The sequence below is a fragment of the Acomys russatus genome, chromosome 8 (genome assembly GCF_903995435.1).
Source record: "Acomys russatus chromosome 8, mAcoRus1.1, whole genome shotgun sequence".
Classification (NCBI taxonomy): Eukaryota; Metazoa; Chordata; class Mammalia; order Rodentia; family Muridae; genus Acomys; species Acomys russatus.
Genome location: NC_067144.1, coordinates 23,094,807 through 23,113,365, shown reverse-complemented (window position 1 = coordinate 23,113,365; position 18,559 = coordinate 23,094,807).

Sequence of the window (18,559 nt, the reverse complement as noted above, 5' to 3'; positions counted from 1 at the left end):
AATGGGAGGATACAAGGGATGGGATAAACATTGAGATGTAACAAGAATAAATTAATAAAAAAAAACAAAAAAACAAAAAACAAAAAACAAAAAAAAACTTGCCATACACACAAAGCTAAGCCAGGAACCATCATTACTAAGGGCCTTTCTTTCATAAGCTCGCAGAGAAGTTATTTTTCCAGTAGAAATAGGCTTCCTTTCCACAATGTATAAAATAGTTCTCATGATGCTGCTCTGTGGCTAGCATATTCTATAAAGCATAAGATTCTTAGAAGTTAAGTGGGAGTCAGTGCGACTTCCACGCAGGATCTAGTTAAGCTTGCACACATGCTGCACCCATGATAACATAGCTCATGTGAACGGCATTGTTGGCAGCCATGGGAATAAAAAAGAAAATGATAGAAACATCTCTTAAGCACTTTGACTCCAAAAAAAAATCAGCTGCTAAACAAAACAAAAATCCAACATAATTGATTTTTACCTTCCAGGTTCTTACCTTGTATTTTTACATTTCTGCAGTCACCTCCATGGAGTGACAAATTTGACTGACCTGTACTAAAGTGGTGAAGTTTTCAAGTAATGAAACTACTTCATTACTTCAAATTCATCCATTTACCCATTCTCTTTCTAACTGCCTTCCCATATAATCAAGCGTCAAGTCTTATCAGTTTTATTACTGAGGCTATCATAGAGTCTGAGCTCCCCAACAAGTCATTCAAGCCATCTTCCAAGATAACCACATTCTGCCATGACCCTGCCCATCACCTCTGTCCTCAGCCAAGACAGAAAGTCAATAACACATCTATGTTTCAGTACTAAAACATAACATGGTACAGACATATTTTTCTCTAACTCATACATTTGTATAAACCAAGCTGTACACATTTAGTTTTTTCTAACTGGAATGTCCTTTTCATTAATCTGCCTGCCCATGCCAATAATCCCATTCTTAAAAATGAGGCAGATATCTTAAAATCAGAAATGCTTACCTGTCTGTGATGGATAATGATATGCATAGATAACATTGGCTAACAACATAATATTCACCTTGTAATCCCAGCCAAGTTTTATCTTTCCGGACCTGATAGCAGCAAGGGACAAAGAAATGTTTCTCTAGAATTTAGAAAGCACAGATTAGAATTAAGAGAAGAGAGGGTAGGAAAGGTGGCTTAATGGTAAGGAGCACTGACTGAATTTCCAGAGACCCAGCTTTGATCCCCCAGCACCTACATGCCACCTCATAACCATCTATAACTCCAGTCCTCGAGGATCTGTTGTCCACCATCTTCTGTCCTACACTGGCACCAGGGACACAAATGGTACACAAAAATACATGAAAGCAAAAAATTCATACACATGAAATAAAAAAAAAATATATATATATATACACATATAAATCAAAGGTCAACAGATGATAAGAAATAACTAATTGTGTCTGCATGTCAAAAACACAGTAGGGACCAGTGGGAACTGCAGAAAACTGAGCATTATGCACTCTTTCTCAAGTGGGTAGAAAACACAGGCATCTAGACTATTGTTGCACTGTCTCTCTGAGACAGGCTCCATGTTAACAGAATTTTCAAATTTCAAGATAATAATTAAGTCTTCATTGCTAAATAAAATCTCCAGAGAAGACTAGATTGACATGTTTTGCTGGGTCTGTATGGATGTGAATTAGTACATCTCAGCTTCCTGCCCTTCCACAAGTATTGTTTGTTCTGTGATGGCTTTTCTTACTCCCCCTCAACTCTGCTGAGTATTAACTGAGTGCAATCAACCACACTCCTTAAGTATCAATACGAAGGTGAATTTAATGTAGTATTTTCATATGTGGGTACTAAAAGTAGAAGACTGTAGACTGTGCTTGCCTCTCCTCAAGCCAACTGATTTCAGCACAGCTCCAGCAGGGGCTAGGATAGTGGATATTGCCAGCGTCTCAACTTAAATGGACCCCATGCCATTTGGCCATCTGCTTTTCTGTCTGATGACTTTCATGTAGAAAGCAATTCATTTAGTTCAGAAACAACCCCCATCTACCATGCAATTAGATAAATGTCCTGCCTAACTAATACTTTGGTTGAACAATTCTGTCTCTAATAATTGGTATCACAGCCACACTGTTTAAAAAGATGTGTATATAATGAACCATACTTTAAATGAATGGTAAATAGTTAACAATCTTGTGTGTAAACCTAGAGCTTTGCACATGCCAGGCTAGTGCTTTACCAGTGAGCTGTATTCCTAGCCCACAACATAATTTTAAAAGGAATATTTAGTTCAAATATTTGAGGAGACTGACCCATTCAATGCTGTGGCTATTGGGAAATGGCAGTGCTATTTACAACACCACTATAATGGTTACTATACATTTTTTAAAATTTAGGATGTTCTTTGTATCCAGTCATTTCTACTTAGGATGCATATGCTGCAAGCCTGTTCTGAAATTATTTTCAGTGACGTCACAGTATTTTCACTGAGAGAGAGCCATACTCGGGCTATTTGTTTAATATTGACTGGTTTTGTTTGCTCCCATGGGAGCTCTCATCTAGGGGGATGCAATGGTAGGGATGACTCAAAATCTCCCGAGAAAGCTTGTCAGATCCCATAGTCTGTCAGTAGGTCAAGGCTTAATCAGAGACAGCCATAACCCCAGAGTTCTAACTAAATTCTGTTACTGTAATAAAACAGACCAAAAGCAACTTAGCAGAATGAAAAGTATATTCAACATATACTTCCTGGGTCACAGCCCATCAGTGAAACAAGTCAGGGCAGGAACTTGAAGCATAAGCCATAGAGGAAGCTGGCTCAAAGCAATGTGTAAATCCTAAGCCTGATATCTCTGAAGGTGGCTGTCTTGGAAATAGGGGAATTGCAGATGATGAACTTGAGGTCATTACTGTGGGCCCTGTTATAATATGACTTTCATGGTCAATTTGACTGAATTTAGACTCACCTAGGGAGACGCACTCCCAGCTCTGTCCTTACATTTTCAGGGAGGTTTAACAGGGTGGGAAATCCCATCCTGAACGTGGTGACTGCATCCAGCGTCGGGTTCCAGACTGAATAAAAGGGAGAGAGGGAAAAGCAAACTGCGCTCCAACATTTGTCTCTGGTCTCCAAGTGAGGATAGAGTGTGATCACTTGCCCAATTCTTGCCACCACAGCTAGACCTGGTCTTGCCACCACACTTTTCCCACCATGGTGATGAAGCATCCTCTCAAACAGTGTACCAAAATAAACTCTGTCTCCTTTACGTGGCTTCGGAAAGGCATTTAGTCACATCAATGAGGAAAGTAACAGACAAGTGGTGTCCTTATAGAGAGGAAAGAGTCTGGACATGGACATAGATTCCATAGAGGGAAAGTAATGTGAAAACACTGGGAGAAAGTCATATATAAGTTAAGAAGGACTTCAGAAGCAGAGAAGGATGCACAGAAGATTGCCTCACAGCATTCAGAAGGAATCAACGTGAACGACATCTTGATTTTGGACATCTAGACTCCAAAATTGTAAAGCAATAAGTCTATCGCTTTAAGCCACACAGTTTGCGGTCCCTTGTTATGACAGCCTTGGAAAACTAATATGCTATTCCTCCTGCAAGCTTCAGACATAACTGGGCACAGAATTGGATTCTTGCAGTCACACAGGAGGGATCCTCTGATTATTGTAATTTAGATATTAAAGGTAAGGGAGGAAAACTTAGGAGCACTCAGGTAACAGCTTACTCTCTCCCTGGTGCTTTCAGTGTGTGGCATCCAGTTCCCTCGTTGTATCATAGGGGTTAGTTCTGAGCCTCGCTGGAATTAAAGTCTTTCAGAATACTCCAGTATAATTTGATGTGGTATAATTGATGGTCATAATACAAATACTGAGTAGAGCATGAACTCCTGCTGGGCCAACTCTACAATATCCTTAGCAAATCACTGACTAGTGACAGTTAACACTCAGTGATTATGCTATGAACTACACCTGCCTACCTTCACACATTTCTATATATCAGTTTCCTCAAAACACTTGATCCCTTTTAATCCAAGAGTGACCAAGTTTACCTGTCCCCAGAATTTGGAGCAAAGGACATGATCCGTTAACAAACCAAGACTTAAATGGCATTTTTCAGGGTGTTGAGTGGTCCAATGATTATATTGACTATATTTTGTCTTGACAGTATACTAGCCTTTCTCTGGTCAATGATTATTCATTTACTATATAATTTTTAATATCTATATATTTCTTCATTTACATATCATAATACATAGTTAATTTAATGAGTTGCCCTTTTGCATACAAAGTGATGGGAACATTGTGATAGTCATTGGATCCAGGGTTGTGAAGGCTGAGGCACTGGCTATATATTATATAATCACATTTTTCCTTCCTTACTCTCAGTGGTGCTTTGCTTGTGAATGAGAAAGTGTGCCTCTTGAATATCACTCTCTACTCCATGGATACTTTTAGAACATTGAAGGGGAAACTATCATCTCACAAACTATATACTATTATTTAGAATACAAACACTATTTGGGACCCTGTGTAACAGAAATGAGCATGACAGATAATGTCTCTGCATTCTTACAGTTTAAAGTCTAAGTACAACACTTTACTGGTTATTTTTCTCGTCATCATGACAGACTATGTGACGTAAAGATCTCAGGAAAAGAGTGGTTTGTTTTGTTCACTTTTTCAGAGGCTCATGGCGTCATGGGGAAAAAGTCCTAACAAAAATAACTTTCTCTTTTCTTTTTCATTCAAGCCATAATCCATATTTAGGGTAGTCTTCCCCTTTCCTTTAATTCTCTCTGGAAATATGGTCAAAGGCACATGCATTGATGTGCCTTACTTACCTGCCATGTGATTCTAAATACATTCAAGTTGGCAAGGAAGATAAGCCATCATGCACAGAGATAAGTACTAGCACTGAAGAACGTGAAACAGGCTATTTGAAAGAAACTGATCAATAATAAGTTGTTTAGATTGCAAAGGAAGGAAGAGACACAGAGACAGAGAGACAGAGAGAGACAGAGAGACAGAGAGAGAGACAGAGAGAGAGAGACAGAGAGAGAGAGAATAGCATGTTCACTGAGACCTGAAAGCAAACAAAACCCTTTGATCTTGAACAGTCAATGAAGAGGACACAGGCCAAAACATGAGATACTGAAAACTTTTATGTGTTCAGGAAATAAGTTGGCCAGAGTATTCACACAGAGTGTTATAGTAAGTGACATTAGAGAATAATGCAAGAAGTAGACAAGTGTTGGATACGGTAGACCCTCTTAATAAGACAGTTGGACTAAACTCTGAATACAATGGGCTATAGTTTGGAGGGCTTTCATCTTGGAGTGTTAAATGTTCTGGAACAGGATATTAGACTTTGAAGGGCATCTCTACCCTAGCCAGATCCAAAGTAATTGAGACAGACACTTTTGGTTTTATAAAAGCTTTAAGGCACCATAACTGGACAAGTACCAACCCTCTAGGCTATTTTGCTATTTCCCAACTACACACCCCAAGTTACTTGCCATAATTGTTCCTGCCTGGGTTGCTTCTTTCCATCAGGCCAGTCTTCATGGCTATGTGCTCATCATCAATACTGCCCCATGGTGACATACATCTTCTCCATCTTCTTCTCCTCCTTTCCTTTCTCCTTCTTCATTGTCTCCATATCCCAAAACCTGGGAACCTAAGCTCTGCCTATTTCTCTTCTGCCCAGCTATAGGCTGTTAGCTACTTCTATTAACCAACAAACTTTAAACTGAAGATCAGGGTTTACACATCACTTGGTGTATGTGAGAATGTGCTCTTCAGCATAACAACCAGACCTTGGACAGTCTGTATCTAGCATCAGACATAGCACCAGATCAACCTCCAACACATGCTCTTTTTAGGATGACTGTTTAAAAAGAATGTTCTGAAAAGAATGGGATAAAGAAGAGAGGAAAGAACCGTAGGATACTACTGCTGCTGTGGTCTAGTTGGGAGAGTGGTTGGCAGCTGATACTAGGCTGATGATGGCTGTCAAAAGAGAAATGACTGAATTCAAAATGTGCTTGGATAGCAGACAGGAATGCTGATAAAGCTCAACTGGATTGGTGAACCGCAGGAAGCAGTAAAGTATGACAACACTTTATTATGAAAATTTTCAATCTCACAGAATTGTTGAAAGAATTAAGTGTTGAATATACGCCATGCAAACTGTATAATTAACAATTATGTATTTATTCCATTGGGTTTATCCTTCCCATTTTCAATCAATCAACCAATGTTATTCTTTACTTCTCTTTTGGTAAAACTTGAAACCATCAGCACATTTCTTCCACGTTTCTCTAGTGCAATGCAGGTATTGTTAACTAGGACAGTATTTGATGACACATGGCAAAAGGCAAAACTCGACTATAAGAAATGTAATAAGATTTGGGATATGCCTGTATCAGCATAAATCTGACTCAGGGTCTTTACTTTTTACTCTATTCTTGTCCTAAATGTTGTTGTTGCTACTACTGCTACTGTTGTTGCTGTTTTAAGAGATGTCCATGGACATCGTAAAAATTCAGCAGTGTCCACAGCCTCTACCCACAAGATATGAGTAGCACCACACACCCTTTCCTCAAGTTTTAAAAACAACAACAGAAAAAAAGTGGGAAGGATTAGATGATAGCTACTGTTCTAGATAATATGACGATACAAACATGACCATCTTCCAGAAATTCTCTTCATATTCTTCACCAGATAATAAACAAGCAACCAAAATTGTAGAATTATTAGCCTCATTGATCAGTCTTACCGATTGTAGAACTTCATTTATGTGTAATATCGTATGCTCTCTTTTGTGCAAGATTCTATTGTGATTTGCCCATATTATGTATAGGGGAGCTTTGTTCCTATAGCACTGTTTCTTTAGTCATTCAGTTATAGAAGGGTAATGGTGATCTCTGGTTTTATATGTTATAAATAAATTTGATATGAATATTCTCATATCATTTGGGAACTTAGCATACATTTCAGTGCTTTTAATTTGTACTTCCTTCATATTGCTAACAGTGAGTGTTTTCTTTACTGTTAGTTATCTGTCTACTTAGACTGCTCAGTTTTAAAACCAAGCAGTTTTGTTCAGTACCATGATTTATGTGTATACACTGGCTATGATTTGTCTGCCATATACATCTATCTTATAGATGCACATATCTATGCATGTGTACATGTCTATTAACTCATTAAAACTCTACTAATTTCTGCACAAGTTTATTTTCTAGTTATTACGGCAAGTTCCAAGTATGAAGGAGCTGTTTTGGCTCACAGTTTGAAGGGACATAGTCCATGGTAAGGAATGGATGTATACTGATGCTTATTTTTTTCTCTAGCCTTTGTGTCACCCAAATCCAGGGAGTATATTCCCTCCTTAGTTAAACCTGTATGAAACACCCTTGCAGACAAACATAGAGGTGTATCTCCCAGGTACTTCCAAATGCAGGCAAGTGGAATAGCCATCACAATTTCCATTTTAAACAAAATCAATTCTGAAACACCCCACACTGAAACATGACCATATAGGATCTCAGACTTTGACGCATCTGCATGGTACATGAACAAAAGTCAAAATACCTTGAAGTTGGTTTTCTCCTTCAACCATGTAGGTCCTGAGAATTAAACTCAGATCATGAAGCTTGGCAGCTTTCACTCAGCACAGATTTTGCATTTTTGAATTAAGGAACACATGGCTTAGAGTTTCGTTCGATGAGTAGAAATATTTAATTTTCATAATGTTAAAAATCGTCCATTATTTATTGCATGGTTACTATTTTCCTGTGTCCTAAAATTTGCATTTTGTTCTCAGAGTCCAAAGAGAATTCTCTCTGGATTTCTTCTTGAGGCATTTGAGCAGTGATATTTCAATCTATGTTTCATAGGCTTTTTTAAAAAATTACTTGAGCTGTAATTTCTGTGGTTATTTTTCTTTAAAGTCTCCTAATAAAACCAGTCACTAACTAGTCATCCTTACATCCTAAAATGTATGGTAATTCTGTTTAACTGACTGTGTCTCATAGTTGTTTGACTTATTTGCATCATGTAACTGCCGTTGAAATGGAAAGCCAGTGTGGCTGATTACGTAATGCTATGAAACATGCCATATGGAGAGGAAGAAGTCTAGGTCTGTGAAAGTAAGCCAGCAGGAGAAAACCAGGCCAACATAAGAAAGTCTCGGGGAGTGAGTGGGTACAGAGGAGGGATTTCCCACAGTACATAAATAAGCCAAGGGCATCTATCTTTTCAGTTCTCTTACATCCTCCACAGCAAGCAATGAGAGATGGCTAAGGGCACTTGAAGGTTAATGACAACGATCCAATCATTTCACAGAAGACGAAGAACATTTGATCAACTATAATAACTAGTCACTAAAATAACTAGACCACATCAAATTATCTTGTTTGTTAAGATAAATGTATTGGATTAGTCATTTTACTAAATCCATGGATTGATATTTAACTAATTAAACTCATTTCTTCTATAAGAAGTGATTAATCCTCTTGCAGTTGTAGTGTCAAGTAAACAGGATGAGTTGATTTGGAGAGGAACAGAAATTAAATAGAGTTTTCAGCAAAGAATATGTGCATTTAAATCTATTTAGAATTCAAGCCATCACCATGGCTGTGTTTAATCTCTAAAATTCCCTAGACAGTGGGCAGCAAACAAAGAAATGTGTAGAAATTAACCCTATTCTCACTAGCTTTTGAGTCACCTGAAGCACACAGCAGTGCTCCACATACCCACATACCAGAACTCCAGGCCTTATTTTGGGAGTGACTGGAAAGTTTTAGTGACACAGATGCACCTGGGTGCTAACAAGCAAAGGTAGTCAGCGATAGCTCGTGCACAATGTGAATGTTAACACATAGAAAAACAGAGAAGCAGAACACAGTTACAAATGATAAAGTCCAATATGCCCTATGTGGAGCCTACACTGGAATTTGTAGGAGACATAAGTCATCAAAGCAGGAAGGATGATAAAATGAGTGAGTATACAGGTGCCTTCAGATTTCTATTCCTCTCGCTCTCTCTTACTTATTGATTTCTCTACATCAGTTGTTTTTTTATGCACATCCAGTGGATTATCAGAGAGGGAAAACATTGCTATGATTGTTTGCAGGGGATGGAAGCACAGTGCAACCAAGGCACATGAAAGAGGAAGGAAATAGAAGCATCACAAAAGGGTGTGCCAAATAAAGGACGTAAGGACGTGTGTGTGTGTGTGTGTGTGTGTGTGTGTGTGTGTGTGTGTGTGTGTGTGTAAGAAAGGGCAATGTGTTTTTTTCTGTATACTTCAAGTTTCATTCCATGATAAAAGGGTCTGCAGTTATATAGCACTAGAAGGAAGTCACTAAATATAACACAGAAGAAGCAATTAGTGAGATAGAAAAAAATACCAACTTTAATATATACTTACAGTAACTAAGGTCAGCAGGAAGATCACTAAATATGAGTCAAGTTATCAGAGGCATCAAAAAGGAAACTAATACAGAAAAATTCGGGAATGGAATAGTTTTTTAAGTAGATTGAAGGCAATTAAAGTCAAATTGAAAAGGGATTAAGAAGTAAGTGAATTAAAGAAAAAATGGAATTTCATCTTCCAGCTATGATGGAACAATTAATACCTGGCTTGTACTACCACTATTAACTAGCGGTGTGCTTGGAAATGTTCAATCATCAGCTCCACAATACAGAAAAAAAATCATTGATGTATAGAATTTTTTTCATAATATATGTGCCCTCTAACTCCCCCTAAAATAACCACGTGTCAACTTGGCTGATTTCAAGAAACCAATAATTTATTACCTGCCTGATTTTATGTGTAATGATATATTTATTTCTTGAGAATTTCATGCAATGTATTTTGGTCACTATCACCCTTTTTCCTCCTCCTCCCACCTCCTTCCAGATGTTACCCCACTTTCCTATCTCCCCGTACATTGTGTTCTCCCCGTATATTGTGTTCTTCCTTGTAAGTCCATCAAGTCTGACTTGTACTGCGCATACACATGAGTGTAAGAGGCCATCCAATAGAGTGTGGTCAACCTAGTAGCAGGCATACCCTTAAAGAAAACTAACTTTTCCTCTCCCAGCAGTATCAATTGTCAACAGCTCCTCACCTAGAGTGGGACTTCATGCATATTTTCCCTCTCCATGACCTTGTTTTATCTATCTTGAGTTTGTGCCAGTCTTGTGTACGCAGTAACGACATCTGTGCAACTGCCCTGATGTGTCCCCAAAACACTGTTTTCTTATAGGTACCCCATTACTTCATATTCTCACAGTCTTTTTGTCTCCTTTTCTACAATGATCCCTGAGCTTTGGGAGGTGATAAAGACATTCCATTTAGGGCTGAGAATTCTTAAGTCTATTATTCTCTGCTTTGACTAGTTGTGGGTCTGTCTCTGTGTTCATTACCATCTACTACACAAAGAAACTTCTCTGAGGTGGGTTGAGAGATGCCTAATGGTTATAGCAATTGGTCTGTAGGTGTCGCTGAAAACAATAACAGTATTAAGTTCGAACCTAAGTCATATGAGCTTTCTAGGCATGGGTCCTTGTCCCCACAAATGGTGCCAGGCAAGGATTCTCTCTAGTGCAGTAAGCCTTAGATCCAATCAAAGAGCAGTTAATTATTACCATAATATTTACACTATTATTGCATCAGTAGGCATCTCTTGCCAGGCCAGTTGCTATTGTAGCTCACAGCATTCACAGTGGGTAAAGACTGGTGATTTATTTGCTACTGTAATAGAATGTACAGATGCTGATGTGGACATGTAGAAAAAGAAAGATGCATTCACTGCTGGTGAAAATGCAGATGGATGAAGCCACTGTGGAAATTAGTGTGTGTTCCTAGAAAGCTAGAAATAGAGCAGACATGATCCAGCTATACTATTCCTGCCTTATACTCAAGTCATTCTGTATCCCACTACAAAGATAATTGATAATTCACATTCATTACTTCATTATTCACAATAGCCAGGAAATGAAGATAGCCTATATGTCTGCAAACCGGTTAACTAATAATGAAAATGCAGTACATTGGGCCAGGTGTGGTGGCGTGCACCTTTAATCCCAGCACTCAGGAGGCAGAGGCAGGTGGATCGCTATGAGTTCTAGGCCAGCCTGGTCTACAAAGTGAGTCTAGGACAGCCAAGGCTGACATGGAGAGACCCTGTCTCAAAAAACAAAAAAAAAAAAGAAAAAAAAAGAAAGAAAGAAAGAAAAAGAAAAAAAGAAAAGAAAAAAGAAAATGCAGTACATTTATACAATGGACTATTATTCAGCTAAGAAAAAAATAAAATTTGTAGGTAAATGGTAGGAGCTAGAAATGATCAATCTGAATGAGGCAACCCATATCCCCAGATAAATATCCCATGTTCCCATTTATATGTGGATGCTAAAGTTGAATCTTTAGATACATATGTGTAAGTTGGAATACTCATGGAGGCCAGGAACCTAACCAGGGGCCACACTGGGTGGGGATGGCTTTCAAATAAGGGGAGATAGGTCACACATGATATAAAGTAGAAAACAAGGCCAGGAACCTAACCAGGGGCCACACTGGGTGGGGATGGCTTTCAAATAAGGGGAGATAGGTCACACATGATATAAAGTAGAAAACAAGAAGATTGAGGAGAGAAGTAACTGGACTCTGTGATGGCGGAGCAGGGTAGAGGAGGGTGTCCAGGGAGTCTTTGAAATGTCATATGATATGAAGACATTCTACTGCAGAAGCTTCATAAAGTTCAGAGTCATGGAGGGAGGAAAGAAGGGAGGGAGGGAGAAAGAGTCAGATTAAATAGTTGTCCTCTCACAGGAGAATATGCCCCTGCTAGACATCATAAGCTAACAAATCAAAGACCCACTGTGGGGAATGAGTTGTACCTTTTGGACTTGGTCAGTAGGGTCCCATAGACACACACAAATATTACAGACTGTTATCATTGCTCTTGGTTTCTCTCCAGAATTTGCAGGTAATAATCAATTGCTGAAGACACCACACACTTGACTCACAGAACATGGAGTAAGCAAGCCACCACCAACATGGCAATATGTCCCTACTGAAGAGTTTTCATAATTCTAGAAATATTCTGTCTACAATAATGTACAACTTTTCCTGCAAGTACCATTAGATAACTCTAGAATGCCAACAGTATACTGCCACAGAGCTATGGAAACTTTTAAAGCATTGGACAATAGAGAATCCCATAAGATTAATACTATGTACATCTTCTGCCCTCTCACCTCTTTACACCCGAAGACACAATAACCCAAACAGAATACAGCAGTCTTGGCTGAAAAACCTTACATGAATGTGTAGATTCAGAAGGGTCTGGGATTGGGGGGTTGCCATGGTAAATAGAAGTGACCCCTCATATTCCAAATGGGAAGGTCTCAAGAGTCCTCGCTTGAGGGGTCAACTGGAAGGAGAAGCTACCTTAACATGCTTCTGTACCTGTCACTCAGCATCCAGTTGACTACATCAAGGCCTTGCATTGAAACATGCTATTCTTAAAACACTACAAGAAAGGGCGTAGAGGGGGTCCATTCTACACCCAGCCACTACATGTTTCCTTATACGAGAAAGAAGAAATGGATGTGGGAGACAGCTCAGTTAGTAAAGTGCAACCATTAGGAACTGAATCCCACCCCAGAGTAAACGCAAAATAAAGACCCAGTGACACGTGCTTGAATGTCAGCAATGGGCAGACAGAGGTAAGTGCTCTGCTGGGTTCACTACCAGGGCCAGCCTAGCCTACTTAATATATTCCAGGCTGGCTAGCAACATTGTCTCTATACACACGTTAGCCAGAACGTATGAAGGAGGAAAAGCTGGTGCCATCCTCTGGCTTTCATGGACACACATGTCCACATGGTGCTCATATACAAACACGTACCCATGTACACTCAGGTATACACATAGTTCTCTAAGAAGGAAGACAAAATGGAGGGTTTTTTTTTAAATAGTACTTTAAGAAGTGTTAAGGAACAGTCTTCATTTTGAAGGGCAGTGACACTGGATACAAACTCATCTACAGGAAAGAATGAAATGGGAATAGAAAACTGTGAGAAATCTGTTCTAATGTCGTTGAAGACCATTTATTGAATGAATCAAAACAGCAGCTTTGAAAGATGTATGTCTTACAAATATATACATGAAACATAGGGGAAATGGCAAGTATACAACTACGTCTATTTAATATTATCTACAGTCTGAACAAACAAAATGCAATTAAAAATAAAGACATAGTGATTCAAAATAAGAAGTTAACATGGTTTTATTATAGGCAGCATAATTTTATACATAGAAAAGAGTAAATTATGGAATGACCTACACCTAATAAAATTTACATAGTCACTTGATAGGAGGTCAATATCCAAAAACTAACTGTGTGTCTATAATCTAGGAAAAGCAGTTGTAAATTGAAACATTTAAAATATATAATAGCATCGTAAAGCATGAAGTCCTGAGAAACAAATTTAGCAAATAAAATAAGACATTGATTCTTAACAACACAAAATATTTTTCAGAAAAATATGAAATTTAAATGAATATAAAAGGGCATCACAAACATAAACTACAGAACACAAGATATCTGCTCTTTTCTATTTGATTTATACATTTAAATTCAATTCCAATTCTGTATTTTGATAGAATGGGCAAACTGATTAGAAATTTTAGCATATATGGGAATTTAAGGACATAGATTAGACACAATGCTATTGTAAATGAATAACACTGCAGGTGATCCACTATGCACCTCACCCTTACCATAGCATGACTGCAATCAACGTACAGTAAGAGCAGCATAAACACAAACCTGCACAAAATGTAACAGGATAGAGAATCCGTAAATGCATCACACATGTTTCTATCTACTCCTTCAAATGATTTCAGCAAAGGTTCCTAAAGGAAGCCCAGACTTTTGAAGTGATGTTGGAATAAATGGGAGCAAATAGAACAGACACAGGCAAAAAGCTAAATTCAAACCCTACCTTTGAATAAACATAAAAGCAATTTAAAGCAGATCATATACATTAGCATAAAATCAAGAAGTAAAGAAAGACACACACACACACACACACACACACACAGAAGCATGAGCAAACCATTACAGTTTAGGGTAAGCAATAAATTCTTACATAGAATATGAAAACTAAGAGAAAAAACTTTGAGATAATTTGAGACTAATGATCTGGCTCAGCAGATAAAAGTGTTTGCCACTAAATCTGTCACCTTTAGTTTAATGCCCATGAGCCACGTGGTGTAAGAGAGAACTGACACCCTTATGCTGTCCTCTGACCTTCACATATATTAGTGCTTATATACAACAAAGGGGGGGGAGAGAGAGAGAGAGAGAGAGAGAGAGAGAGAGAGAGAGAGAGAGAGAGAGAGAGAGAGAGAGGCTTAAACCTTTTCTAAAAGTTAGCTTGAACTGCACCAAATGTAAAATCTTTGTTTTCCCGGACACCATCACAAAATGAAAAGTCAGTACACAATGTAATGGCTGTAACTAACGCTGTAGGGCATACAGTGAGTAGAAGTCCCCCTTATGTCCAAGGGAAGCATTCTCGGAGCCAGTGGACATCTACAACCATGGATCTTACCAACCCTTATGTATAAAGTGGAATATGATGATACTTGAAGAATATTACTCAATCCATGCTCTTTGAGTACAATCGCTACAGTGCGACAGTTAGGCTGAAAACTGAAATGGCTACTAAGGAAATAAAGGCTGGAAAATATGTACAGAATAAATCCTGGACAAAGGAACAATTTACAACCCAGGCAGTCCAGGACAGGAGGGTCAAAACTCCATTACATTACTCAGCTGGTAAGTCATTTAAAACCGTCCATTTCTGAAATTATCTAGTATTCCTAGACTACTCTGAATTATGGGTAATTGAGACCATGGAAATTGATCAATCGATAAGGAGGCACTGCTGTACTTGAAACAGGCTAGGAGGGTGGCACTTGAGTGCTGTCACTACAGAAAGAAGAAATGAAATTCTGAAACGACTCAGTTAGCAAAAATGCTTGTTTGGAAGCATGAGGACCCAAGTTTCACTCCCAGCACCCACATAAAAAGTGGACATATGAGGTTGATCTCTGGCCTTTTCACACATGAGCAGACATGCATGTATTTACATGCACACACACATACACAAACATACACATACCTTCATACACATGAACACCCATAAATATAAACACACACAAATAAAAAGTAAAACTGTATGGGGTAATAGATTTTTTTCAATAGTGTAGAATGACCATTTCATGCTTTACCAAAAGACTGTGATACATCCAAATATATACAGTTTCTATTTTTCAATTATGTCTTCATAAACCTGGAAAAATAAAAAACGAAAACACACGATACAGATGGAAGAAAATATTTGTGATGGATGCAAATGTTTCAAACAAAATATTACTTAAAGAATTACAAATAAACAGAAAAGCAAGACAAACTATAAAAATGGAGGAAGGTTGTTAAGCATTGCTTACATAAATGCAGGCCAGTAACCCAGTGATGTCATGGAAACACGCACAGCTGAGAATACTGTCCTCAGTACACTTGAGGAACAGAGTTTCCACACATCATTTGGGGAGATACGATGGCACCACCGGATTAGAGATCACCTTGGCAGGTTCTTTTAAAATGAAGCACATACCAACAATATGATTAAATTGTTCACTTGTTAAGTTTTTCCCCAAAAGAATCAATACACAGTATATATGTTCATGAAAAATCACGTAGGTGAGTGCTGATAGTAGTCTCAATGCCAACTGCCAAAGAGTTGAAAAATCCAAGTGTCTGTCAGGGATAAAGGGGGAAGGTGTGGATATTGATATGATGGGATATTTCTCAGCAACAGAGACTGAGAAATCACACATCAACAACAACGAAATTTTCTTTTTCCTTCTTCTGGCGCTGTGGACGGAACCCTGGCCTTCACGTGTGATACGCATGCATTCCACTGCTGACTCGGCAATATCCACAGTGCTCTACTGTAGTTCCTCAAGTTAGTTTTGAACTCAATCTACAAGCCACACAGGTTTTAAACTTGTGCTCCTCTTGCCTCAACTTTCTAGATAGTGGGGCCTTTGCCCTCCAGCTCAGCTTTCAAAATTAGGTGTTCAGTATTTTAAGCAGAAGATACGACACGGAGAGTCCATAATAAATCATCACAATTCTGTGAAATTCTAAGGAGGGCGCCACAAATCTCAAGTGATAGAAAGTAGACTCACACTTATGGAGAGCAGTGAATAGAGGAAAAGGATTATAAACAGGCATGGAAGAGCTGCATAGATGGAGGGATGTTTATGTTGCAGCTGACGTATTGCTTATACCAGGTACATAATTTATAAAAGCTCATTAAAGTTTACACTTAAAATTTATACTCTTTGTTAGCTATAAATTATTTCCCAATAAAACCCATTGTATTATTAATTTAGTATTTTAAATACAAAGTAGTGGACATAAGGATAGCTGCCACTTTCCCAGTGCCTCACATATGTTAGTCAGTCTGTGTGGTGTTCATATGCATCACCATCCCTAACCATGGTACAAGCATGAGTTCTCACGAAAACACACATTGAACAATACAATAATCTGCTCATGTCACACTCGATGCAGCCCAGGGGGAAAAAATCCACAGAATGTCAACACCTGAAATTACCACATGAGAGAACGAATGTATGAAGACAGAGACTGAGTCACAATGGAGGTTTCGTCTGAGGGACTGGGTCTTCTCAGTGGAGTAGGAGGTAGCGCCATCTAGTCGGGCAGAGATGGATCCTGTGGGGGAACATCTGGAATGATCCACATAGAAGTAAGAAAAGAACTGCTGGACAGCCAGGCCTTCTGGGAGGGAGAGAAAGACCTAGCATGTAGTGGGCAGAGCACGTTGGACTCTGCCACTTTCTTGGTCATCTTCAGAAAACTAAGATCAGTGGTGAAGGTGACAGAGGCACAGTCAAGTTGTGAGTATAGAAATCTGCCCCAGGCAGGGATGACCCAGAGGCCTCGGGGAGTGACTGATAAAAGCCATCTTAGTCGAAGTATAAAAAAATAAAAAAATAAAAAAAAATCTAAAATCTGTCTCAGCTGAGGGACAACCTGGCAATTCTCTCTTCCTTTTTTAATTATAATATTTGACTTACTATGATTCTGTCAGACTACTAAATTGGAAATGGAATAAAATATAGTAGATAGAAATTTTGGCTGAGCCAATTAAAATATTCCATAGAGAGTCTTTCCTATCCAAGCAACATTATGAACCTCTGAATAAATTGGGCCTGGGCCCTGGTTTGGTATTTTTAATTTGGACTAGTAGAGTAGATATTAAAAAGGCTGAAATTTGGAGCATATTCAGTCACTCACATGCTGATCAAAACTCTAATGTTTCAAAAATTGGCATTGCCTCCACAATCTCAGCTTTCCCTCTTACTGCCAATATGTGTCCATTCCTTTCCTTTCCACAGAAGCGCTATGACCTCAGACAGTGCGCCTTCACCTGTACACATTTAGCCTTTTCTCCTGTGCCCATAAGCATGCGTTGTCAATGGTACTGTTCATGAAGATAGCTGTGTAGTCAAATATATCTGGGGAATGTTGTGTTAGAGAGTTACAAATGAGAGCTGCAAAACCTCTCAGAGTGTAATACATTCCTATGCACCGAGAATCTCCAAGGGTGAGATTAAAAAAAAAAAAAAAATTGATCATGAAACTCCTGCGGTTGTAGCATTACCTAAATTCACCTTGGGAAACATTGGCCTAAATTGCAGTAACTGTTCTCAACATCCCCTCTGTCTTCAGACTCTTGTTTAAATCCATGTCAAGTACTACTATGGGGAAATTACGTCCAATCACAGTATTCTCGAACTGGGTCTGATGTGCTGAGGACTTTGTGCCATACATAGTACCTGTTCACCAATGTGAGAACCTCTGCCAGAGCGACACCCACAAGGGTCTTCAGAGCCCAACTTAAGAGCAGCAGCTACAGCCACACAACTATCCTGGGTGTCCACAGGCTGCCAGCAACAGGGAAGCGGTTGTTTCCAGAAGAAATGAAGCTTCAATTTAATGTTCAAGAGCAGATAACATGAATAAATAAGGAGATAACTTTTTTAAAAATGCTTGAATGACTCCCATAGTTCAGAGACAGGGGAACCCTCAGTTGTTCTAAATCCCAAGGTAGTTACTTGGTGACTAGTAGGTACAACATGTCAGAGCCAGGGCTAGTGGGAATGGCTTGCCCAAGTCTCAGCAGGACTAACTGCAGAAAGAACCTTCCCATTGATGACTCTACGTCATTGTGTGATAACCAAAGCCTAGCCAGTTTCCACAGTTGGAATCTTGGAAGGTACCAGGAGTCTACTTTTGATACTCAAAGAGAATCGTTTTTAATGTTTCTTGGATTCCAATGAATCTAGTGAATATCACAAATGCCATAGACAGCATATGAACTATCTAGGTCATTCCTAAATATTTTGTATCTAAGATTGTTTGGATATACCAGATCCAGA